Source organism: Schistocerca americana, chromosome 10 (assembly GCF_021461395.2).
Source record: "Schistocerca americana isolate TAMUIC-IGC-003095 chromosome 10, iqSchAmer2.1, whole genome shotgun sequence".
In the NCBI taxonomy this organism is placed as follows: domain Eukaryota; kingdom Metazoa; phylum Arthropoda; class Insecta; order Orthoptera; family Acrididae; genus Schistocerca; species Schistocerca americana.
Genome location: NC_060128.1, coordinates 154,195,962 through 154,204,698, shown reverse-complemented (window position 1 = coordinate 154,204,698; position 8,737 = coordinate 154,195,962). Strand labels below are relative to the sequence as shown.

General features: G+C 43.8%; 1 pseudogene; it reads left to right on the top strand.

The window, feature by feature from the left end:
- The first annotated feature begins 802 nt into the window (after positions 1–802).
- LOC124552818 lies at positions 803–920 on the top strand (annotated as a pseudogene).
- The last annotated feature ends 7,817 nt before the right edge of the window (positions 921–8,737 follow it).

Below are 8,737 nucleotides of genomic sequence, written 5' to 3'. Positions count from 1 at the left end.
CAGGTCGTCTTAACTCTTTCCACGTATTGGTGCAACTCATCCCTATCTTGCTGCATCCGCCAAACATAGCGACACTCCAGATGCTTACGAACTCCCATGCTCAATCTTTCGCTGATCACAAGCTCCCTCAACTGCTGCAATGGAAACCTTTCTGCCATGGTCCTGGGTACCAGAGTCCTCAATTCGCCTCTAGTTATGCAATAGAGACAAAATTACCTGATGCAAAACACCAAACGTATCAGCGTGTTGCTCAAAACGAACCAACAACGATAACAACCTTTCAATTTGCTCGAGTCGGTCTATGGCTAATTCTGTGATGTGTCGAAACAGATTCACCAGGGAATTAGGCAATTCAGCACACGCCCTGACTAACCCCTTGGAGGACATAAGGGCGTTATACCCGGGCTCGCCAGCACACCGCCCAGAAGATAAAAAATCCTGCTCCCCGTCCTCTTCCCATCAATTTCTAAACGCGTGACCTTGTCGCAATTTATTAACCAAGGACCCCAATTCAGCGGTTGATTCCTTATCACGATCTTCTAATGCTCTTAAATCAGATATCCGGTTGGTTAGATGTATCAACTGTGCCAGCACCCTGTCTGACTGCCTCTAGGTTGAATGCCCTCTAAAAAGCCGATGTTGTCCTCAAGACTCCTAACTGCCTTAAACAAAAACCCAATAGCTGCCTTTGTTTCATCCTCAATATCCGGCGTGACGTCAACCGACTGAAGAACAGTAGCACACAAGCGGGCTGATAAATCTGAAACACTACCCTCAATAGGCTGGCTCCTTATCGCCAGCTGGCAACGGCCTTGCTGCGGTGGGTACACCGGTTCCCGTGAGATCACCGAAGTTAAGCGCTGTCGGGCGTGGCCGGCACTTGGATGGGTGACCATCCGGGCCGCCATGCGCTGTTGCCATTTTTCGGGGTGCACTCAGCCTCGTGAAGCCAATTGAGGACCGAATAGTAGCGGCTCCCGTCACAGAAAACCGTCATAACGACCGGGAGAGCGGTGTGCTGACCACACGCCCCTCCTATCCGCATCCTCTCTGACGATGACACGGCGGTCGGATAGTCCCGATGGGCCACTTGTGGCCTGAAGACGGAGTGCTTTATCGCCAGCTCACAAGTGAGGTGGTCCATTCTCAATAGGCCGATCCCAGGACACTGCCTGACCGCCATTACAGAGTTGATCACCTAAAACAGAACCCAGTACCAAAAGCAGAAATCTTACAACACTAACAGACTTTAACAAATCAAACCAACAGTAACAGAAATACCAATATTACAATCGTAATCACGCTCTGTTACCAGATGAAACTTGGTGGTCAAGGGAAGGCAGGATTCGGTTACGATTGTGGATGGGGCTGTAATCAGTTACTATTGATTGCCTTTTACAGTTACACACAATTTATTTTAAATTAGTAATTCCAGACTCAACAATAAATAAAATACCACACGTCATTAATGAAGGAATAAACAACTGTGCAAACAAATGTTTTCAGTGAGGTACAATGTAGCAAATCACCATGAAATACAGATACAACAGATAATGTTTTAAAAACAAGCCACTGTGATCTGGGCAGAGGGCCGTACACGCCAGGAATGGTAATAATTTAAGAATTGTTTAAAATTCGCAGCAACATAAAAATTACAGGTATTGAAATATTAAAGGCAAGTCGCCACGAATACAGCAGAAGGCATCTGATGCCAGGAATGACAGGAAATAAGGTTTTAGGGCTTACTACGTAAACACAAACACAAATTAGAATTTTAAGGCAAGTGACCACATTCACTGCTGAAGGCCTTACACGCTGGGAACGGCAATTACATAAAAAATTTTGAAACCTGCTGTAAAACAGCAAATACAATAGCAAAGGTTAATTAAACAAAAAACCAGCAACTGATCACCAAACAGGTTAAATATGATGATGGTAAACTTTGTAACACAAGCGACAGTGCTCCAGGAATCGACCTCTGAGAAGGTCCGGCAACAAACTTTTTCGCGAGTTATAAGAGTCGAGGGACATGAAAGGAAACCAGTGGTGGGGAAGGGAGTGAGACAGGGTTGTAGCCTCTCCCCGTTGTTGTTCAATCTGTATATTGAGCAAGCAGTAAAGGGAACAAAAGAAAAATTCGATGTAGGTGTTAAAATCCATGGAGAAGAAATAAAAACTTTGAGGTTCGCCGATGACATTGTAATTCTGTCAGCGACAGCAAAGAACGTGGAAGAGCAGTTGAACGGAATGGACAGTGTCTTGAAAGGAGGATATAAGATGAACATCAACAAAAGCAAAACGAGGATAATGGAATGTAGTCGAATTAAATCGGGTGATGCTGAGGGAATTAGATTAGGAAATGAGACACTTAAAGTAGTAAAGGAGTTTTGCTATTTGAGGAGCAAAATAACTGATGATGGTCGAAGTAGAGAGGATATAAAATATAGACTGGCAATGGCAAGGAAAGCGTTTCAGAAGAAAAGAAATTTGTTAACATCGAGTACAGATTTAACTGTCAGGAAGTCGTTTCTGAAAGTTTTTGTATGGAGTGTAGCCATGTATGGAAGTGAAACACGGACGATAAATAGTTTGGACAAGAAGAGAATAGAAGCTTTCGGAATGTGGTGCTACAGAAGAATCGTAAAGATTAGATGGCTAGATCACGTAACTAATGAGAAGGTACTGAATAGGATTGGGGAGAAGAGGAGTTTGTGGCACAACTTGACTAGAAGAAGGGATCGGTTGGTAGGACATGTTCTGAGGCATCAAGGGATCACCCATTTAGTATTGGAGGGCAGTGCGGAGGGTAAAAATCATGGAGGGAGACCAAGAGATGAATACACCAAGCAGATTCAGAAGGATGTAGGCTGCAGTACGTACCGGGAGATGATGAAGCTTGCGCAGGATAGAGTGGGATTAGAGAGCTGCATCACACCCGTCTCAGGACTGAAGACCGCAACAACAACAACAACAACAACGAGGTAGGCAGCCAAGAGTTGCATTCACTTCAGAAGATGGTAACTCAGACTAGTGGCAGTCTGACGAATGACTAGTGATAATCTTGCTGAAGCTACCTGACGTCCGAGAAACCAAATGCAACCATGGAACAATGCGCCAAAGCTGGAACCGGCGGTCTGCACTTCGTCCCCAGAATACTGTGTTTAGAGCGCCCGGAACGAAAAGGGAACAACTACCACCAAAGGAGAAAGCACTCCACTCGCTGCTCTTCGCCTCGGCGACACTACGAGCAGCAACACGAACCCAAGTCACTGGAGAATCGCGAGATGACACAGTGGTGGAGGTCTCTCTACTTGGATTGAAATGCACTCATCTTAAAAGTTTGCTGCATCCGGTTTAGAACGAGGCCGTGCACCCTCGTGACCACAGCCCTTCCATCCGGCAGTCCATGCGTGCCGCCAGCAGTCCCGGCGTGTTCCCGCACTGCGCGGACCTGGCTCCTCCCGAGACCCCAACAGAACTGCCACACTCACACGACGTCGCCCTAAAGATAGAGCAACAGTTACTACATATCGATAACCGCCGCTGCTGCTATTAGCGAACAAGGCATGCTTTCGAAACCGAGTGGCGCCAGTCAACACGAGAAGAAGACAAACAGCCGCAACCATGCCAACTAAACGATACCGTTTGGCCTCCAACAGAGGGCGGTATACAAACAGCATCAACGCGAGCAGCAACACGGCTCAAGGAAGTCACTAAATGCTGTCAAATACTGTATCTGAGTAGCTCGGGTAATTTACTCTCTGTTTTAGGAAGAAATAGTTCCTGATGTATCTTTATGATTGTGACGTTATATCTCCGGAACTTGTACAAAGTGTTATTACAACAGTACGAAGTCCCGGCTACCAGTCCATTCTGTCAAAATCGCACATCAATAGCACCTTCATTTCCGTAATATCTGCGCTGCAAGCTTTAGGCGATTCACCTTCTATACAAAATTTCTCATTTTAACACTTCACTCACTGTGTTAAACCTGTAATGTAAGACTGCACCTCTTTATTTGCAGATTATAACAGCATTTGAAACTTTTTAATTAGGCCAATAGTTATGTGAAATGTTGAAAATCAAACGTTTGTTGTCCCTGGAAGGCTTTGGATAGGCAACCAGCAACTCGAGCTTTGCATAGTTCTAGCCGCTTCGTAGTACATCTGCATCTACATGGATACTCTGCAAATCACATTTAAGTGCCTGGCAAGGGGTTCATCGAACCAGCTTCACAATTCTCTATTAATCCAATCTCGTATAGCGCGCGGAAAGAATGAACACCTATTTCTTTCCGTACGAGCTCTGATTTCCTTTATTTTATATTTGTGATCGTTCCTCCCTTTGTAAGTCCGTGTCAACAAAATATTTTCGCATTTATAGGAGAAAGTTGGTGATTGGAATTTCGTGAGAAGATTCCGTCGCAAAGAAAAACGCCTTTCTTTTAATGATGTCCATCCCAAATCCTGTATCGTTTCTGTGACACTCTCTCCCATATTTCGCGATAATACAAAACGTGCTGCCCTTCTTTGAACTTTTTCGATGTACTCCGTAAGTCCTATCTGGTAAGGATCCCACACCGCGCAGCAGTATTCTACAAGAGGACGGACAAGCGTAGTGTAGGCAGTCTCCTTAGTAGGTCTGTTACATTTTGTAAGTGTCCTGCCAATAAAACGCAGTCTTTGGTTAGCCTTCCCCACAACATTTTCTATGCGTTCCTTCCAATTTAAGTTGTTCGTAATTGTAATACCTAGGTATTTAACCTTTACGGCTTTTAGATTACACTGATTTATCGTGTAACCGAAGCTTAACGCGTTCTTTTTAGGACTGATGCGGATGACCTGACAGTTTTCCTTATTTAGAGTCAACTGCCGCTTTTCGCACAATTCCGATATTTCTTCTAAATCGTTTCGCAGTTTGTTTTGACTTTATTAGTCGATAAACGACAGCGTCATCTGCAAACAACCGAAGACGGCTGCTCATATAGTCTCCCAAGACCTTTATATAGGTAAGGAACAGCAGAGGGCCTATAACACTACCTTGGGGAACGTCAGAAATCACTTCTGTCTTACTCGATGACTTTTCGTCAATTACTGCGAACTTTGACCTCTCTGACAGAAAATCACAAATCCAGTCACATAACTGAGACGATATTCCATAAGCACGCAATTTCACTACGAGCCGCTCGTGTGGTACAGTGTCAAAAGCCTTTCGGAAATCCAGAAATACGGAATCGATCTGAATTCCCTTGTCAATAGCACTGAGCACTTCATGTGAATAAAGAGCTAGTTGTGTTTCACGAGAACGATGTTTTCTAAACCCATGTTGACTGTGTGTCAAAAGACTGTTTCCTTCGAGGTAATTCATAATGTTCGAACACAACATTTGTTCTAAAATCCTGCTGCATATCGGCGTTAGTGATATGGGCCTGTAATTTAGTGGATTAGTCCTACCACTTTTGTTGAATATTGGTGACATGTGCAACTTTCCAGTCTTCGGGTACGGATCTTTCGTCGAGCGGGCGGTTGTATATGATTGTTAAGTATGGAGCTAATGCATCAGCATACTCCGAAAGGAACCTAATTGGTGTACAGTCTGGAGCTGAAGACTGGAACAACTCTGAACTCGCGATCCTTAATTTCGGTGAATTTATCCACTTCGAAACCAGACGCGCAGAAGAATTTCAGGTTTTTTTTTTGTTTTTTTTTTTTTTGACGAATGTTACGAGAAACAAGATCTGGTGCGCTACTTTGAGATCTACTCACGCAGAGGGATTCGTCCGTAAGGAGAGGAGGTGACGGGGGGGGGGGGGGGGGGGGGGGGTGATGATACGCCCATTTTCGGCGAGCACGCGCTAAGAGAGCGGCAGAGTTCCAGGGGATTCGGCTCACGCAGTTGGCAGGCCTGCTACGTGCCGGAGAGAAACGTAGGGCGCAGGCAAGGCGACGCCGTTCCCGCCAGGTTGATTGCTTCTCCGCGCCCCGTGATTGAGCGCTTCTCCGGCGTGGGCGAACGTGGCTTGGCTGGCAAGTGGTTCCCCGTGGAAGCGAAGCTGCCTGCTATAACGGGGGTGCGTTCCACGGCCACGCATGCCGAGGTAAGTACCAAGTCTGGTATTCTGATTTCGCGGAATATATACGCAGTAGAATGAGATTTTCAATCTGCAGCGGAGTGTGCGCTGATATGAATCTTCCTGGCAGATTAAAACTGTGTGCCCGACCGAGACTCGAACTCAGGACCTTTGCCTTTCGCGGTAAAGTGCTCTACCATCTGAGCTATCGAAGCACGACTCACGCCCGGTCCTTGGTAGCTCAGGTGGTAGAGCACTTGCCCGCGAAGGGCAAAGGTCTGAGTTCGAGTCTCGGTCGGGCACACAGTTCTAATCTGCCAGGAAGATTTATATACACAGTGTCTCCCAGTTCCGTCAGGGCTGCGGCTATTAAGGGGAGTTTTACTATCTTATGGTTCAAAAAAATCGATTATTCTAGGTTGCATTTTTGGATCCATAAAAGTGTTGGGAATCCACCCCTGTAACGGTTTTTCCGAATACGGAACGGAAACGTTTGTTATTAGCTGTTGAACAAAAAAATGCACCTGCCTGAAATCGACCCTTATCACGCAACAGTTTTTTTCTTCCGGAGGACGAGTTATTGTACCGGTGATTGGGAGGAAACACACAAAATTCAAATGAAAGTTTGAACGCGTGTGTTTGGACGTTAGCCCCCAAGCATTTGGATTCTGGTGCGAAGACTGTGGAGATTGCGACTTTTACTGGCAGTGAGCAGCTTCATCGAAGGGTTTTCAGCAGTTCTGAAGACCATGACATCGATGGACGTCACCCTGGGACTCAATTCGACGCAGTTCGCCAAGCAGTCGGACGACCAACGGATTCGAGCGGCCGAAAACCGCTTGTAACCGGCCGTACGAGCGACTCTGGAGAAGCGCAGGCTGGCCCAGATCCAGCAGAACACCCTCTATGAGGAAGAGGGAGGACTAGTTTACGGACTCGGAATAGCAGAGTGAACGTAAGTTGCATAATATTGCATTTATATGTACTCGAAACTTCAAACGCGATTTTCTCTAAATGACTTTTTTTATCGCGCGGTAACTTCAAATCTACTGAACCTATTGGCATGATTCTTTGTTTCCGACGAAGCTAACTAAATTGTCTAAGAGTTGTACCAGTTTTATTCTGATTCATCAAATATAAATAATTTTACTTGGGCGACGAAGTCGAAAAATCGATGACAAAAATCCCTATTTTTTTTCAAATGGCTGCCATTTTGTTTCCTATTGTCCAAATAACTTAGGCGAGGTACAACTCCTTCGCTAACGTCAACTCAATTTTGATTTCAGACGAGCCCGCTGACCTGTGACATACCGCGCGTAGAGGTCTACATCGAAATTCAGTTTCGTTCCGACTGCACATCCGCCTTTGCTCTTCGACATCTCCGGTCGAAAAGATTCCAGTTTGTAGAGAAAATCTCAATAAACATTTTGACCAAATTTGTCATTGATATCTATAACACATCCCGAAAAGAAATTCTCGAATAACATGCTTTTTTCGGGCCAAAGATAGTAAACCTCCTGTTAAAAAGCATGGATTATGTTCACAAATCACTATATTTATTCAAAATAGTCTTAGCATGAATCAATATACAACGAAAACCGTTTTAAAAGCTGCATTCATTACTACAGTACAATTTTCTTGGAGTGTTTGTATGTCTATCCTTGTGATTGAAGGTCTGCGGAACTTTGACAGTTCACTTATATAAAACCGTCTTTATGATGTCTTTTATTGTATGGCTAGTTTTTAAGGACGAATGGATCACCCTCAGCATAACTAATGCCTGCAGACGGTGCACTGAAGCGCCGAAACTGGTACCCATACAATGAATGAATGACAAATGACGGCTGTAAGTATTTCATTTTCATGCATTATTTTCTCCGATGTCCTCGACTGCGTCATAACGGTGTCCTTTAATTGCCAGCTTCAATTCAGGAAACAACTGGAAGTCGGCTGGGGATTGTGGGCAGCAGGTTAAATTTATAAGAATATTTGTCATCGTATTTTAAAAGAGCCTATAAACTATTGTAATATCGACGACACTATGTTCTAGCCGCAAGATGTTAAAATGAACGAAGTGTACAAACTTCAACAAATATTACCGATACTACGTAAAAAAAGACTGTATCGTGTAAAAATGACGATAATTATTTCATTATTTCTGCAGTAATTTAATTTCTGTGTGAATCAAAACTATTATCAGAGAACTACATTTATAGACAACGACAATTAAAATATATTTTTGTTATCTGTGATAATTGTGGTTCAGTTGTTCATGTGCTAACCGATGAACTGTTAGGACGTGAGACGTTTGAGGTCTGTAAAGAGGAAAGCTGGAACTATATTGTCAATTATTATTTGAAAAATAGAGCCGCTATTGTCTAGACGTGGATTTGTATTTATTTGAATTGTAAACCGATATAATTAATGTTTTTAAACGTTTATTTTCAGCTCCGCAATTAGGAGCGCTAGTAACTTACTGCGGACTTTACTAGTAGTTGGTATAAAAAATAATTTTAACAAACATAAATGTTGTTAGATATAAATGAATGGAAATAAATGTCCACCAGTGGTCCCGAATCAACTTTAAAAGACAGGATTTAACTCAGATTGAATCTTTAAAAATACTGTTCACAGCACGTTACGTAATATCAACTTCTTACTTGCTGA